The sequence below is a fragment of the Drosophila subobscura genome, chromosome J (genome assembly GCF_008121235.1).
Source record: "Drosophila subobscura isolate 14011-0131.10 chromosome J, UCBerk_Dsub_1.0, whole genome shotgun sequence".
Lineage (NCBI taxonomy): Eukaryota > Metazoa > Arthropoda > Insecta > Diptera > Drosophilidae > Drosophila > Drosophila subobscura.
The window spans coordinates 20,086,840-20,104,103 of record NC_048532.1 but is presented as its reverse complement, the minus strand read 5'-3'; the positions used below and the strand labels follow the sequence as shown (position 1 = coordinate 20,104,103).

Genomic DNA, 17,264 nt, shown 5'->3' with positions numbered 1-17,264 from the left:
CCTGTGCCCCTGTTTTTGTATTGCTTTCAATTAAAACACACACACACACAGCCTACAGTCTACACATGTGTGCGCCTGCCACAGCTGGTGTCCTGCAGCCCCAACCCCCCAGATTTTGTGCAATTTCCTTTACTAATACTTTTTGCGGTCAATTTCCTTAGAAATTTGCTTGGGTTTTCATTTCATTTCGTTTCGTTCGGCTCTTTCTGGTTGATTTATTACCTCCCTCTCCGTTCGGGGGATGTCCTTATGCTGCTGCTCCTTAATTTCGTTGATATTTATGCGACGGCAAATGTGCGCCTCCGACAACGTTCGTTCGTTGCCAATAAACACGTTCCCGGGCAGTGTCACTGACAAGGGATAATGGGGCTGCGCCCAGACTCATAGAGAAATCAGCATTTGAATATGCCCAAGGGAATGGACAGACAGACGGACAGATAGATAGATTTCTGGCAGGGATTGAGGGACTGGGACAGCAGCCACTGCCCATCAAAGGGAATGCAAATATCTGTCTCTCTCTCTGCCAGAGTGTTTTTTGTGTTACTTTGGCTTAGACTTGTAAATCAAATGAAATATATTGCCAGAGCACACAAAATACATTTGTCCTGGGAGCTGCGGAGAGGAGAGATCCACAGCAAAAAAGAGTTACGGGAGGGATGGAGAGCGGGAGAGAGTTGTGGCATTTTAATGAGCTTCATAATGCGATGAGGGGAGGGGGGGCTGGTTGCATGCAGCACAAAAACTAGCATTGGAATGGCAAGCAGGGAGTCGCCTTATTTATGCAAAACAATAATGAATATTATACAACAAGCCCCGAAATGTAATTCTGTGTAATTAATTATTAATTTATGCGCATACATTTAACTCGCACGCATTGTCGTCGACAGCAGGAGCAGGAGGGGGAAGAGCAGGGGGCGGAGGAGCCAGAGGAGCAGCACCAGCAAGCAATGCCAGTGCCAGTGCCAGTGCCATGTGTGTCGTCGTCTGCTGCTACTGCTGCTCCTGCTTCCTCTCGCCCCTCTCTTTTGGCATTGGCATCCTGGCACAATGGCGGCTGGCGGATGCGGAAACTGTTTTGCTGCCTGTGGATGCTGCCATAGAGAACAGCATCAGCAACAGCAACATCCTTTGTGCTTCTACCTCTTAATTGCTGCGATTGGGTAGATGGTTTCTGTGGGTGTTGTTTCCCCCATTTGTCTATGCAAATATGCAGCCAACATTTAAGAGTTATTAAAGTGTGACTGACACGGCACAGTGCTCGAAAAATGTATTATTTGTGAGAGTTCTTTTGCTGTGGAAACTTTTGCTGCAGGGTGTACCATTGGTAGCGCTTAATTGTGGCAAGTTTGAAGGGTTCTTTGGGTGCCCTTTGGACGTGGCACTGCTCTAGCTGGCATTTGAAAGTTATTTTTGAACTAAAACTTAAGAGTTATCACAGCACATCTTGGTCTGAACATCTAAAATGCCATTCAAAGGAGAATTTGCACTATCTATGCTCGAAGCAGCATCAATAGGTATCTGCTGTTCGTGTTTATGCCACCTTTATCCCCCCGTTTATTGCCGCTGCTGCAGCGACTAACGACCAACAAAGTCGTTGCTGATGCTGCTGCCTGCCTGCCTGCTGGTCGCATGTTGCTGCTGCTGCTGTTGCTGTCGGTTCTAATGTTAAGTTGAATTGTCATTAAAATTGTCGTCCATAATTTCGACATTAAATACACACACACACACACAGACGCAGGCAGACAACGAGCGAGTGTAGGAGAGAGAGCGAAGAGGCATAGCAAGCTGATGATAGTCGTCGTCTAAAGCTGCTGCTGCTGCTGCTGCTGCTCGGTATGTAAATTGTGTGTGTGGCAGGAGCTTGTCCTGTGTGTGCAACACTTTTATGCGACTACAGCATAAATGCTTGCCACTGCCACACTCAAGTGTGTGTGTGTGTGTGTGTGTGGAGCGTGGTTAAAAAGTGCCAACGCAGCATGTTTTCAACATTGTTTAAATTTATTTGGTAGACACACACACACACAGGGAAGACTCTTGCCACACACGAGAGCGACTGAGAGAGGGAGGAACACCACTTACACAGCACACAAAGGACGCATAGATGAAGCGAACGGACAGACAGACGGACGGACGGACGGACAGAGGAGCGACATCCTCTGGTTGGACCGCAACTTGTGCTTAAAGTTCTTAAATTTGCATAACATTTGGCGAGCGCTGGAAGAATGGGCCACACACATCCTTGTGTGTCCTTCCCCCCCCCGCACTCATGTATGTCCTGCCTGGCTTGTGTTGTGTAATTACCAGGCTCATAAACTTCCAGGACCCAATCATCATTAGGAGACGACCGAGACGACTGAGACGACGCGGTCATTACATAATTATCGCAATCACAACCGTTGCAGGTAATTGAAATTGTGATTCCTCGATGAGCCACCACCAACCCTCCCACACCCCCACCCACTCCCTTTATACCCCCCACTGATACCATTCCGGGTGTCCATTTGGAGTCGATTTCGGATAAAGTTTTCGAGCGCAGCGGAGAGTCGCTGCTGCTGCTGCTGCCGCTGCTGGCTCCGACTGTTTGTGGCTTCCATTTAACGCTAATCACTTACAGTCACACAACAACCCACACCCCACCCCACAGCCAATACAGCCATTCTACGCCCCTCTGTTGGCCCACTTCCCTCTCGCTCCCTCTCTGGCCAAAGTATTTCTGGCCAAAATAATTTGTCTTTCCCATTTCCGCTGCCTAGAAGCAGCAGCAGAAGCACCAGCAGCAGCGGTAGATTGAGGCAAAACTTTGCTGCTGCTGGCTCTGCGTATGGTTTTTGGTTCTAGATTGTTTTTGGCCAAGGTCAAAGGCAGCACAAGGGACCAGGGCAGGGAGGACTAGGTGACGGTTTTGCTTAATTAGAACATTCATTAATCAAATCAAAACCATTTGCCACCCCTGGCTTTAGGCCCACTAACCGACAAAATGAGAGACAGAAGCAAAGGCAAGAAGCAAGCGCAAAGAGAGTGGAAGTAAACTTTTGGCGAATGGCGGATAAACACGCACAGGGTGGCCGGCCACTCTCGAGCTCCTGCAGAAGGTGGATAAAAGGTTCGGGAAATAAATTCAGTCACATAGAAGAAAAGGAAAGGAAAAAACAGCACGACAAACGGCATAACAAAGCGCACAGATTCGGCATACAAGCCACGCACCAACACACACACACACACACACAAACACACAGGCAACACACACACACACACAGAGTAACAATCAAAGGAATAAAGCAACAAGAACGGATGAGCCGAGCCATTAAAACACATTTGTATATCTATTTTTAGGGCGAAATAAAACCTCAAACTCCCCGCCCGAAAAACAGAAACAGAAAACAGAAATGCGAAATCAACAAGAGAGAAAGAAAAAACTCCAATGCTAGGCGGAACCAGCGGGACAGCGACAACAATAGAGAGCACACAAAAGGGGAGAGAGAGAGAGAGAGAGAGGGAGAGGGAAAGCGGAAGGAGACTGAGCGAAAGAGCGACCGAAAATACTTAAAACTACTTTAATTTATGGCTCACGCATTTCTGTGTTTAGCTCTTTTCTGCTTGCTCTGTCCCCCGCACTTCCCTTCTTCACCCTCTTATCCCCCGCTTGCCGCACTTTCCGCTCATTTCTGTTACTATTCATGAGCTGCGGACGCTACGGCTAAAGCAATCAGTCAGCAAACAACATGGCTTTGAGTCGTGTCCTTCCTCCGTTCTCTCTCTCCCCCTCTTTTTCTGTCTCTTTATTTGAGTGGCATTCAAAGCGTATCCTTTTGCATAGAAACACCCAGAGATTCAAAGGTTTTCGCTGTTCTTGAGACGCCTCAAAGAGTGTGTGTGCCTAAACGTCTGTCGTTGCTGGCTGTGTTCTGGTTTTCACTTCTTTTTTTCGTCAGTCCATAGGCCAACCCCAACGTGCGCTTTTCTGGCTGAAAACTAATGAGAAATCATAAATCTGAAGATAATTTTTTGGTGGAGAGCGACAGACTCTCTCTCTCTGTGGGCGGCGTCTGCGGAGTTGCGACAAGTTTTTGCTTTTTTTTGGGGGCTTTACAAAGTCAAAGCGATATCTCGCCTGTGACTGGGACTTTTGCCAGGGATCTCACTGCCACTGCAGTCATACGCCCAACTCCCCCCAGTCACACCCCCCGCGCTCGTTGCTTACTGCCTTCCTGCGCTGCCAACTGCTGAGTGGGTAAATTATGCATAAGCGCACTACCCGGCCACATTATGACGAGGCAGGCGGACGTCTGCTGCAGAACGCAGCTGCCTGGATTATGTATGAGAAGAGGCAGCAGCAGCAGGCAGCAGGCAGCAGTGGGGCATGGCTAGAGCATGAAGGCAACTCACTTGTCAACGTGCTCATCACATTTCCACGCCCCACCACCCCCTGCAAACCGTGGCTACCCTCTGCCGCTGCCGCTGCCGTTTATGCGCACCAAGGCAAACAAACAGCGCAAAATATTTGTATGCTAAGCCAAACACATGCCACGTAGAAGAGGCAATGCCACGCCCCCCAGCCCAGCCAGCCACTACAGCGCCAAAGAAGGGCAGGGGGGAGGAGGCAGGAGGCAGTGGGGAGGCTCAAGTATTTTGCATTGCTAAGCAGAAATTATAAATCAGGGCAATTGTTGAAGATTTGTGCAGGCCGCACAACTAAACTGTCGGCAGGAGGCAGGCAGCAGAATGGAAATGGAAAATGGCAAAAGGGAAAAAAGCGGAGAGAACAGGGCAAGGGAATGAGGGAATGAGAACGAGGAGATTGGGATTGCGGCACGCACGCCTCGCTGGGCTAGCCCGGTGGCACACGGTAGGATGAGGCTGCTGCTGCTGCGCTGCTGCTGCTGCTGCTGCTGCTGCTGCTGCTCCTCCGTGATTCTCTGCTGTTGACTAACTGACTGGCTAAGTGACTGACTGACTCGCCTCGCCTCGCCTCGCTGCTGCTCCCAGGTCCTGTCTCTGTTTCACGAACGTGCGCAGGCAGTCAAAAATATTTTTGCAAGCACAAAACATGAAAAATAAATAACAAAAAAAGATTTTTCCATACCAATAACAAGAAGTTTGAATGAAAAAATCAAAGCTGGCGGCTGTGGTTGCCCTCAAAGATGATTCATAGACAAAGCCCATTGATTGCTGCATAATTTGGGGACTTTTTTGAATGGGAAAAGTTAACTGGCGGAGCTCCGAAATCTTGCAAGACCCTGAAACTATAAGTCGCTCTTCCTGCCTGACAATTGTATTCCCAAAATCGTTGTACCCTCTGGCAGGGTACATCAGAAATGAATTTAACGAATATAAAAACAGACGCAAAGCGAGACAAGCAGGATGGGAGGAACACAGGCAGATGGAGAGATGGAGCGATGGAGAGCTGAGGGATAGGCAGAGAGTGACTTCGAGAGAATGGAGATGCCACGAGACTGAAATCATAATTTAATTTCACGTATTTTTCGTTGCCAAAAGACAAGACGAGAAATCACACACACACACACACACAGCACACACAGAGAGACAGAGCGACAAAAACAACAGCTGCCAGGGAGGGGCAGAGCATGTGGCAGGGCTGGGGAGTGGGTGACGGGAGGGGGGTGGCATTGGAAAACTGTAGCTGAAAGCTGCAAAGCTAAGGCGGAAAAGTGGAACCTCTCTGCCGCTGCCAGACGGACTAAAAGCAGCGGAAATAACACGCTCCGCAGCGCCGTTTAAAAGTGTAAAAGCCGTCAAGAAGATATAGGGAAGGAAGAAGCTCTCCCCCCTGCCACAAGCCACTGCTCCTGCCACTGCCACTGCCGCCGATGCTGCACGCAGACGTCGCAGTCAGTTTTTCTTCGTTTATTTTGCTCGTCTTATTTTTCTTCCGTTTGCTGTGTGTAAGGTTGAGTCACTTTTGGTAATAGAATCGCAACGCGTTTTGCCTGGATTTTAATTTTAGTAATGGAAGACAATGCCAGACAGCGGCAAGGGCAGTGGCAGTGGCAGACAAATAAGCTGAGGAGCAGGAGCGGGTGAACCCTTAAGATATGCTGAGATTTATTGCCACACGTTGCAGCAGCAGCAGCATCATTTCAAGTTGTCGGCGATGCCCCAACCCAACCGCAACACATAAATCTATCGAAAGCAACTCTTGTGCGGCGAGCAAAGTGCAAAATTTACACATGATTTTTATTATTTAATGCTGCTATTGTTGCTGCCACTCCCACATGCTGCATGCTGCTACACGCTGCTTGCCTCCTGCCTCCTCTTGCTGCTGCTGCTGCTGCTGCTGCTGTCGTGTGGTTTTTAAACGATTTTTATTAGTGTTTCGGGCAGGAAAAGCGGAAAAGGCGGAAATAACAGCCACGCGCCGTAAAGTAGACAACACATTCTGCATGCCCCACACTGCGTGAGTGTGTGTGTGTGTGTGTGTGTGGCATGCAACGACTTTTGCATGGTGTGCACGTAAATGACCGCCGACTGACGATTTAAATTGTTACGCCGCGTGTCCTGTGGGTGTCCTGCGCTGCGCTGTGTCCTGTGTGGCCGTTGTCTGAAATCAAAATGCATTACGTATACGCAATAAAAATTACGCATACGCACACATCCCTGTGGGCAGGGTGCAAGGGGCAAGGACTGCATGTGGCACATGCATTTTATGCGTGCCGCGCATTATCATTTAACATTTCCTGTTTCTGCCACATTGCATACAGCAGTGAGGGGTGTGGCGGGGTGTGGTGCGCGGTGCACGGGGCCGCGAACGTGTAACAATTGGCTAAATAGTTGATTGTGCGTCTCGCTGTGTGGAGCGGCAGAGGAGGGAGGAGCAGGGGCAGGGGTGCGACCCGCAATTGATTGGCCATTGAAAAGGCAATAGACTCCAGCGATTGGCGAACGAACACGCCGGACGGGAGGCTGGGGGGCAGCAGTAAATCAGGAAAATTATACAATTATTGTGGGGATCAGCATCATCCTGTGGATTTTAATGAGTAAATTGCTGGGGCTTTGTCGCAGTCCATCTTTTATGCATTGCGCGCGACGAGCGAGAGTGCTTTTCGCACTGGTTTAAGCCGGGCTTTCCCTTTGAAATGTGTCACAATCTATAAACATTTTGGTGACATCTCCCAACAAGTTCTCCACTTGAGTTTCCACCGAAATGTGTGCCACAATGTGGCGCTCTCTTCTCCAATTCAAAGATTGCCTCTCAGCTAACGACATGTGTTGCCACACAGCAGCAGCAGCAGCAGCAGCAGCAGCAAAAAGGTTCCATTTTCCCCGCAGATTTCCACGGAACTTCTCATCCAGAAACCACATCCGTGCCGTGCCGTGCCGTGCCGCTTCGTTCCCACTTTTAATTTCTTTATTTGCCTTTTCTTTTCTGCTACCTTGTGGCGTTTTTTATTTTTTACTTTTCTCTTCCCGATATGCCTGAAAATTGCAATTGCTCTGTCAACTAATCATATAGAAAGCTTTCCTTTTTTTCTGTACCGCTGACCGAAGTTGCCGCCGCTGCCTCTGTTATTTTTTGCACAATAATTTACAACATTATTGCCGCATACGCCGCCGCCCGCGTGTGTTTGTCAACGTAAAATAAAAAGCCGAAACTTTTACAATATTTTCTTTATTTTTGTAGGGAGGGGTGGCGGGGTCGCAGGTTCAGCCAAGAGCTTCAGCTCATTTCCAGCTCAAATAAGCGTAAGTAAATTTATAAGACAAACAAACGGAAGGAGGCAGCAGGCAGGCAGTCAGGAGGCGAACACAAAAACTGATGTTGATGTTGCCAGCAGGTGGACAGGTGCTCCTGGATGCCCTCCAGCCTGCAGCTCTGCTCTCTGTCTCTCATCATCAGCGGCAAAAAGGAAAGAGAGAGAGGGAGAGAGCCACTGTGGCTGTGGCTGAAGCCAAACTCAAGCCAAACAGCTTCAGGGCACCACAGGGGAAAGGCGAGAGAGTCTCCCTCTAGTTCTGGGGCAATATTCATTCTGGTGGCAAACAAACACGCAGCAACAATGGCCGCTGCCATTTGTGGGGCAATCCAATCCTCCTGCCCGCTCCCCCTCCGTACTCTTGCGAATCTCTGGACTTAGTTGATGAACTTCGTGTTCAAGTTGTAGCACAAGAGTTGACGCCTCGCAGCCAAAAACTGCGACGGCTGCTGTTGATGGCTTGAAGGAGGGAGGCAGCAGCTAGAGGAGGCGCCACTGCCAGCTGTAACACTGATGGCAATTCCAAGAGACAACAGCAGGAGAGGCAGCAGCCACGGCAGCAGCCAGCGCCACTCCTCTGAAGAGGTTCGCTTTTTCTTTGCTTTTGCCGTGAGTTTTTGTTTTTCTTTCAGTTTATTTTACTTTCGTGTGCCATGGCGTCGGCATTTTCACTTTGGGTTTGATTTTATTATGTTTTTCTTTGGGACCGCACTGCCCCATGCCCCATGCCCCATGCCACACAGCCTGCGCACTTCTGCTGCTGCTCAGAGTTTTCCTTGCTTGTATTTGACTTGGCCTGCAGCTGGACCGGGGGGAGATTCGACCTTTGCCAGCACTCCCACCACCCCATTCCCATCCCCCATCCCCCGCCCGTTACAATATCAAGTTAATTGTTTGAAATAAGTGTTGCCTGCCCCTCCCCCTCCCCGCCCCCTGCCACATGCCGCACTCCTCTCCTGCTATCTCTTTCTGTTTTGCTGATGTTGCGGTTCCTTTTGTGCCGCCTTTTTGGGGCACAGACAACTACCCACATTTATAGTGTTGCGGTCGAGGCAGCTTCCCTTTGCTGGTTGTCAACGCCAGCCGCAGCATGCCCCTGCCCCGCTGCTGCTTGTAGTTTAGTTGCCTCGTTTCTTGCCTGCATGTGGGCGCCCCTTCTTTTTCTCCAACCCAATCCCTTTGACTGCCACTCCCTCCCCCTCTGCTCTGCCCCTGCCGCAGAGTCTTCGCTTCGTGGAGTCTTCTTTGCCGCTTCTCTCAATGTTTGGAGTGCACTTTAGCCTGCAACTCTTGAAATGAATCTAATAACTTGGCCCACACGCACACACACACACACACACACAGATACACACACAAAAGTAGTAGAAGTATTCGAGTTTTTTGGGTGATGGAAGGAGGGTTCGGGGGGCTGGCAGCTTTTGGGTAGAGAAAAGCGGATTTTGTTTTGCAAGTTGTTCGAGTGCTTTGGCGGTTTCTTTTCCACTTTTCCCACAGCTTTTCTCTCTCTATCTTCTGGCTGGCTTTTTCCTTTACCTCTTGCCCCTTTCCCCTGCCCAAACCCTTTGCCTGTACTCTCTTTCCCTGCCTTTTCCCCACTGCATTGTTCTGCCTGGCAATTCAAATATTTTACTTGAAGAATTTCTAACCAGTTATAAGTTTTTCCCTGTGCCACCACCCCGCACCCCGCACCCCTCACTCCTCCCTGCCAGGCCAATGTTAACAGCTCTATTAGTTCAATTTATTTGTCTGGCCGCAGTCTTTGGCTGTGCGAAGGGAAAACAACAATTTTCCAATGCGAACAACCCCTCCCCTCCCCCCTTTGGTGGTGGTGACATTTGCCAAAGACAAAAGTGGGTGGCGCTGGGGCTGAGATGCTCTCTCCCACTCTCTCCCTCTCTGCTGGAAGTGGAATTCAACGTTGATTGTGTTTGCAATTTCATAAAATAACAATTCCGCTTGCGTCTCTGTCTCTCGTCGTGCCTTCGGTTCGGTCTTTGGCATCTTTCATCCTTGTTATTGGCGCCCTCTGATTGCCGCCGGCGGGTTGTACGGTTTGTCCTCCGCCCGTCCCCAGCCTCTGCTTGGTTTTGGTTTCCTCACTGTAGGTATGGCACGGCAGTGGCTTGGAATGCGTTTGTAAATAGCTGGCAAGGTGTGGGCCAGGCATGTGATGCCACCAATGTCCCAGCCCCAGCCCCAGCCTCAGCCTCAGCCATGAAGTCAAGTTTCTTCCCTGCTCTGAAGTGGCAGGGTGCTGGCTGCCTGCTGCCTGCTTCCTGCTACCCGTGGCATGCGCCAAATTCAATTCACACAAAATACCCGTAATTCAACACCCCAAAGGGAAGAAGGGAGCACGGATGGAGATGAATGCCACTCCACTGACTGATTGCTTTTGCCTTCTCTGCTCCACCGAAAACACAACACTCCCCGCAGCCCCAGACCCAGAGCCAGAGCCAACCCCCGCCCCAAGGGCGCATTGAAATGAGTTAAACCAAAGTCCTGCCATGTCGCTGCTTCCTCCCTTCTTCTTTTTCTCCAGAGCTGCTGCCTGCCTGCCTCAAGTTTGCTGCTGCGTGCCACTGTTGTTGTTGCTGCTGCTGCTGCTGCTGCGTGTCTGAGATTTCAGGCGACAGCCAGCGCGACATCGACATCTCAAGCGACTCGTTGACATATTTGTATTGTATTCAATCGATGAATTTCTGCAGCTTCTTCAGTTCTCCCTCTCCCGTGCTGGCACATTCCCCATAGGGGAAAATGACTTATTTTGCTTACGCACACATTGAAGAAGTCCTCAGCAGGAGCAGGCACCAGCTTGCTGCCTTTGCAGCCATTTTCTCCCGGAGTTGATTGCTTGCCACCAGCCAGCAGCTTCTCCTTGGCATTGCCTGTTCCTGTTCGGCTCCTTCCTCTCGCCTGCTGCAAAAGTTTTTTACTTGGCTGCCTGTCGACATTCGCGTGGATATTAAAATTTTAATAAACCCTCAGCAGCACGTTGACTGCGGGGGAATCTGCTCCTGCAGCTGGCTGCCTGGTTGCTGCCACGGCTTAATGCCACAGCTGGCTGCCTGTGCTTGTTGCACTTGACGGAAACGCGTCAGCCGTTGCTCTCGCTGTGTGTCTCCCCCATTTGCGGCAGCGCAAATGCCACAATGCCACACACACAACAGTCTTGCCACTCGAATTGTAAGCCGCGCCGCACCACCCGCTGCCTCTGCTGCCTCTGCTGTGGCTGTCCCCAATGATTTTCTTTTGCGGATGGAACACACATGGAAATATTGTTGATAAATCAAATTCCAATACAAAGTCACTGCCACTGCCACTGCCACAGCCAATTTGGTTGACAATTGCTTCCTGCCACACACTCCTCGACTGTGCCCCCACCCACTCCATCAATGAAACAGCAAAAACTATCATTCAACTTTCTGTGGCATCAACTTTAAGCCCCGGACACCAGACATTTGTAATCCTTGTCTCTGGGAATTGCGAATTTCCAATTGGCTTTTGTGGCTGTAAAGTGAAACCTTAAGCGCGTTTGCCTCCGAATAATCAAAAAAAATAGTTAGTAAATAATAAAAGAGTCGAGAGAAAGCATAGACAGAGAGTGGCTTTCAGGATTCGAAGGACTCCAGCGATGCAAAGGGACATTTAATGCCCGCTTAGGCCGCCGCTCACTTTTATGGCCCAGCGAATGGAACGCGGGACACATTTTACGTCTTGCGGGTGCCCAGCCACGAGGCAGGACTGTGGACCAGGCAGTCAACAAACCATTAAACTCAAGTGTTTGCCACAAGAGGGAGCGAGCGAGACACAAATCTAAAATGGCATTTAGACGGCGATGGAAGTCATGAAAATGCTGAGGGCACAGCTAATGTGGTTACTTGTGAGATGGAGGGCCAGGTGATCATTGAGGCTGCTGCAGCCATTTTGCTTGGTTGCCTGATGAAATGCCTTTTGCTGGCAGCAAAAGTTTAAATTGGTTTGGGCCAGGAGGTGGACACGTTTTACGAGTACTACTTCCAGCTCTAACTGTCGCTGTATCTGTGCTTCGATTGATCGATTTGTGGCAGGGGCTAGTGCAGAGCTCTGCTAATGAAGACATGTAGCCTGTGCCATCATAACATTCATCAAAAAAGCGCTAGAGGAACGGGCAACCGCACTATAAATATATTTCAACTTATTTATGGCCACTTTTCGATGAGGGCTTATTCGCGTTTACAGCCGGGTTATAAAATTTATGGGCACCCCCACACAGAGAGCGCGGACCAGAGGTCGAGGATCGACGGCCTTCTGTGTCCAAAAAGTGCGAGAGACACGCGAATTCCGGGTGCTGCCTGCCTGCCAGCCTGCCTGCCTGCCAGCCTTCCGCGTTTATTTTCTTTGGTGCGTAATTATTTTTATGACATTTTTTCTTTGCCTTCTTTCGCTTCCTGTTTGTTGTTTTTTCGGACAGGCGGGCAGGCGGCGGGCAGGGGCAGGGACTGGCTGTAGCTCCTGTTGTGTCCGTGTTGAAGTGTTGGCATTTGCCAAACAAATTAAAAGCAAATTATAGCGAAGCAACGAAAATGAAATGAAACGATATTATCAGCACAGCCCCCACACGAAAAAAGAGGACAAACTAAATTTTAGAATCCCACTGCTGCCACCCCCCCACCGCTCCCGCTCCCGCTCCCGCTGTTCCTGCTGATGATGGTCGTTGGAATTTTAATTTCTGTGTTGTGCTTTTGCACTCGGACGGCGGCAATGCTGCCACTTAAAGCGATTTACTTGCAAATCTTTGGTAATGGATGGCGCCCAGCGCCAAGGTGAGAAACGTGCCCGAGGACCTCAAGAAGCAGGAGAGAAGTAGAAGCAGCAGCAGCAGGAGCAAAGCGGGGCCAATGGAGTGGACTCGAGTGGAGCGAGTGGCAAGTCGCCGGGCGAAACGTGCCTGACGTTGGACATAAATTAATTTATTGCGTGCGCGGGACAACAGAGAAACAAAAACACAGAAAAAAGTAAGGAAAGAAGTAGCAAAAAAAAATAATATGGAGAGGGGGAAGGAAGAGAGGAAGAGCAGAGAGGAGCAGAGAGGCGACAGCGAAGGAATCGCTGAGCCACAAAAATAATTCATTTCATACTTTCTTTTTTTGGCGGCGTCGCTTGGGAATCTTATTTGAATTAACTTTCATTTAATATTCGCTAAATAATTAAGAAATTAAATGAGGCAAAGATGACACTTAGATGGGGATTCAGCTTGTGATAATTTTATAACCGAGAGTGAGCGTGAAAGAGGGCAGAATTATTGCAGCTGCCCCCAAAATGGTTTCTTCATGTTCCCGTCATTAAATATTTTTAGAAAATTAGCCCAAAGAGTTACTTGATAAACATTGATGCTTGTGTATAGCTGATTGTTCAAACTTACAACGAGTTTTTTTGTTGGAATTGTGGCGGCTGCTGTCGTCGACAGCGGCGTTCCGGCTGCAACGTTCACGGGCGGACTAATCGCCTTGATAGTCGCCTGCGGCGCTGTTTGCGGCGGTGGCAACGGCGGAAGCTGCTGCGGCGGCGGCTGCTGAAAATACTCCGCTGGCTGCTTCACGTAAAACAGATTTACTCCAAAGTGTGAAATTTTGATCGGTTTTATAGCAACACCTTCGACAGGAAATGTGTAATGGATGGCCGACGTTTAGCTACGTCGGTCGGTTGGTTGCTACAGATTATTTGTTGCTTTCTTTGGCAGATCGGATCCTCTTTGGCAGACGACTGTGGGGCACGCTGCTGATTCGCTTTGATTTTCACTTGAGTTTTGTCTTTGCGGCTTGAATTTTCCCTTGTTTGGGTTTGGGTTTGGGTTTGGGTTTTGTTTATTTTCTTTCACAACTGTTTTGAGAAGCTCTTTTTGGGTTTCTTTGCTGATTTGTTTTTGTGTTGATTAAATTTTGTTGTTTGTTTTTCGGGTTTTCGGTTTTGTTACACACTACTAAAGCTCAACGTTAGACAGCGCGACAAATGTCCTCCTTCCTGCTTCTGATTGCACTTTGCACGCGTTTCAATAAAATTCACACAAAAATGGTCAATAAAATTCACTTTTAGAATGCGAAAAATGCCGCTTCGAACAGAGAAGAAATTCGCTTTTTTGGGTATTTGCGGAATTGCAGAGATTCAGATTTGGATTCGTATTTCGGTTGATTTCTGTGGATGTTTGGATGCTGGCCGCTTGGGGTTTTCGTTTGTTGTGACTGCTCGCTCGAGAGAGTGTGTGTGAGTGGAGAAATGATTTGGTTTGGTTTGGTTTTCCTCTTTCTGGTTTGGCGTTGGCGTTGTGGCTCAGTGGCTCCTGTGGCTGCTGTGGCTCTTTGTTGGCTTGGCTGGCTGCTGCTGTGGCTGGCTGCTTGTTTCACTAGGCTACTTTGCACGAGAGGACTCTGTGGAGACTCTGAGGAACAGAACGCAACGACTGCTGGACTCGCTTGTCTGATAACGACTGAAGGACTCTCGCGAATTGCGTAGGATTTTTAGCAACAGCCAAAACGCAGCAGGAAGCAGCGTCTCAGTCTCAGTCGCTGTCGCTGTCGCAGTTGGCGTTGTCGTTGACGTCGCCGTTGTCGGTATCGTCGCCGCTTCGTTGGCTTTGGCTTTGGCTTGACTCCTGCCTCAGAGGCGGAAAAGGAGCGCAGAAGCATTACAACAACGGAAGTAGCTAACAGCCAGAGAGAGCGGCACAGCGAGCGAGCGAGAGAGCAAGCACGAGCGACAGAGAGAGCGAGATAGAGAGACAATGCACCCCCACAGGCTGTGCTCTGGTATGGCAGAGGCGGCTGGGCTGCCTCTGTTAAGTGTTGATGCGGGCTCCCGAACTAGGGTTGTCGAGTGCCGCAAATGTTTAACTTTAAAAGAAAATCAAAGCAGGAAGCCTTAAAAAAAGGATTTTATGAAGAGATTGGTTGCTTTGTTTGGGTTTTGAGGGTTTCTTTTAAGAGAATTTTCTCAATTTTTGCTAAAAATAAAATTACTTATTACCTTTCATCGATTCTGCGTCTCATTTTACAATGTTGCAGGCCAAAAACATTCACTTTCAGGCCACACAGCAGTTGGAAGCAACAGCAGCTGGAGGAATCGGCTAACAGCGAGAGTGTTTTGTGTCTCCAAACTGCAGCAGCACAGAGCCAGAGTGAGAGAGAGAGAGCGCCACTGCCGAGAGAGCACACAAGCACGGAGAGCGCGAGTGCTCGTGTGGAGAGCGAGAGAGTGAGTGAGAGCAAGCGACCAGCCTACGCGCGTCATTGTTGCACCTTTATGTTTGTTTTCGTGGGTGGCCCGCACACACACACACACACATACAGTGGGACAAGGAGCAACAGAGACGGGGCGATGGAGGGGGGGCAGCTCTAGCGTTGGCGCAAACAAACAACAATAGCGAGTCGTCGTCGTCGGTGGCAGAAATGCCCATGTAACCTCTACAGAGGGTGCCAGGCGGCTCCTGGATGTTGCGAGAATAGTCCGGGATAGTTACAGGGAGAGCCAGGCCATGATGATGATGGGGAAGCTGCAGAGGCAATAACAGGTGCGTCTGAAAGAACTTCAGGGAACTCCCAGAACTCTGCGTAAGCCCAAATCTTAAATCTTATTCTACAAACTGTCCCCCTGCAGTTTCTACAGATATTTGAGCGAAAATGTTTCCCTAGCTGCCACTTGAGGCAGAGTAGGCCTAAACCTCATCATCGTTGTAATCATCATCAACATCCTCCTGCCCCCTGCCGCTCGCTCTCGCTCTTCCTCGCTCTGGCTTGCTCGGGCATTCATTCTCCTCCATTGTGCTCCGTGCTCCGTGCTCGGTGGCTCTGCTGTTCCTCGGCCGCTGTGTCTCGTGCGTTGGTGAAAGTGTCAACTTGACATTGCCTGGAGTGCACGCGCCATCGCCGCCACACACACACACACAGCAGTGGCTCTCTCACACACACACACACACCGTTTGTGTGTGTGTGTATGTAATGTAGAATCCGCTTGCGTCAAATATTTTTGCCTCCTTGCTTTCTGCTTTCTTTGCCCCCGGGGGCAGGGTTCTCGCTTGTTCGCTCCGTTTGCTGACATGCCAAAAGCCTCGCAGCAAGTGGCGCTCCGCTCGCTCTCTCGAGCGGTTCTCTCTCTCTCTCAGCGCATACTCTGTGTGTTGCATAATTTCCCCGCTTTGTGTTTGGAGCGCCACAACAGCAGGCAGTCAGGCGGGCAGCGACGTCGACTGCGACGCAGCGTCTGCGTTGTCGGCATCGCAGGCAGCGGCAGTGGCTGCGACTGTGGAGGCTGGCTGCCATGGCAGCTTTATCAGTGCCGCCATGAAATGTTGTTCCCGGAAAATAACCCAAAGGAAATGCTGCACACACACGCACACGCTGCCTCATGTGTGTGTGTTGGTGTGTGTGGGAGAGCAGCAGCAGCAGCAGCACCAGCAGCAGTGTGGCAGTGGCAGCAATAACTGTGTACATGTAAATCCTGGTTTGTTTCATTTGCCGATTTGGAGCGTCACCTCTCTCCCCCGCTGCCCCGCTGCTGCTCCTGCTCCTGCTGCTGCCGCCGGCACTAACTTTGTACGCTTGATGATGATAATAATGTTGCCCCTTTTGCCTTGCCACACGAAGCATTGGAGGAGCCCTAACCTCTGACCCAACCACAATCCCCAGCCCACCCTCCTCCTGCCCCACACAGCAATCGTGTACCCGAAAAACCCAGACGATGGTCTATGGAAATTCGTATGCCGATTTTCGAGCGATTGCAATTGATTTGTAATGTATTTCATTGTTGTGTGTGTATCTGTATCGCTATCTATGTGTGTGTGTGTGTGGCGGATAGAGGGGTAGCTGGAGGTTGTATAAAATTTGTATTGATTATTTCTATTGCCTTTTGTTTCGAGCGACAGAGAAGCGCCGAAGTCGATGCTTTGTTCCGCCATCTAATGATAGCATTGGGGGCATTAAAAATGCCATGCAATCCCCCTCACCCATGGGTGTGTGTGTGTGTGTGTGTGTGTGTGTGTGTGTGTGTGTGTGCAACTAACCAAAAAATCATCATAAAGTGCGCAACTTTAAGAGCAGCAAATGGAGCAGAGCAGAGCAGAGCCGCAGAGGGAGTCTGCGGCAGGTGCATGCTGGATAAATTGTAAACTTTGGATGTGCCGCAGAAATGCTGCCCAGACACGCACCCAGGGGGATGGGGAGGGGGTGCCAACAGGGGAATTGGCATGTGTACAAGTCAATTATGGGTCAAAACCCACACAGGACTTGGCGTCGCCCACCCAGTCTCAAGGAGATGAGTGTGGCAAGCACTTGAACAGTGGAGTGGGGCAAGCAGCAGCTAGCAGCGAGCAGCGAGCAGTGGCAGCTTCTGCTTCCGCTCAACGCACATTTTTATGAGTTTTCGTGTGCGCTTTTTTGCTCGCTTTTGTTTTGTTTGTTTGTTGCAAGATGGAAGGAAGGAAAAGCCAAGGCAATGGCCAAGCATCCATCGAGGAGCAGCAGCCAGCAGCCCAGCCCATTGGCCATTGCAAATGAAACATGTTTGGCTTTATCGCATTTATTG

The 17,264-nt window shown here is 49.8% G+C and overlaps 1 protein-coding gene across 6 annotated transcripts in view; it reads right to left on the bottom strand.

The window, feature by feature from the left end:
- The window catches only part of LOC117893562 (RNA-binding protein Musashi homolog Rbp6), a 173,225-nt gene that overhangs the window by 64,259 nt on the left and 91,702 nt on the right, over positions 1-17,264 (bottom strand). The window contains exon 1 of one of the 6 annotated variants that reach the window (XM_034800231.1): positions 13,114-13,432. The exons of the other annotated variants lie outside the window; for them this stretch is intronic. The gene's annotated coding sequence lies outside the window, so the exon portion shown is untranslated. Of the gene's footprint in view, positions 1-13,113; positions 13,433-17,264 lie in introns of those variants that run through there. 6 annotated transcript variants of the gene reach the window in all.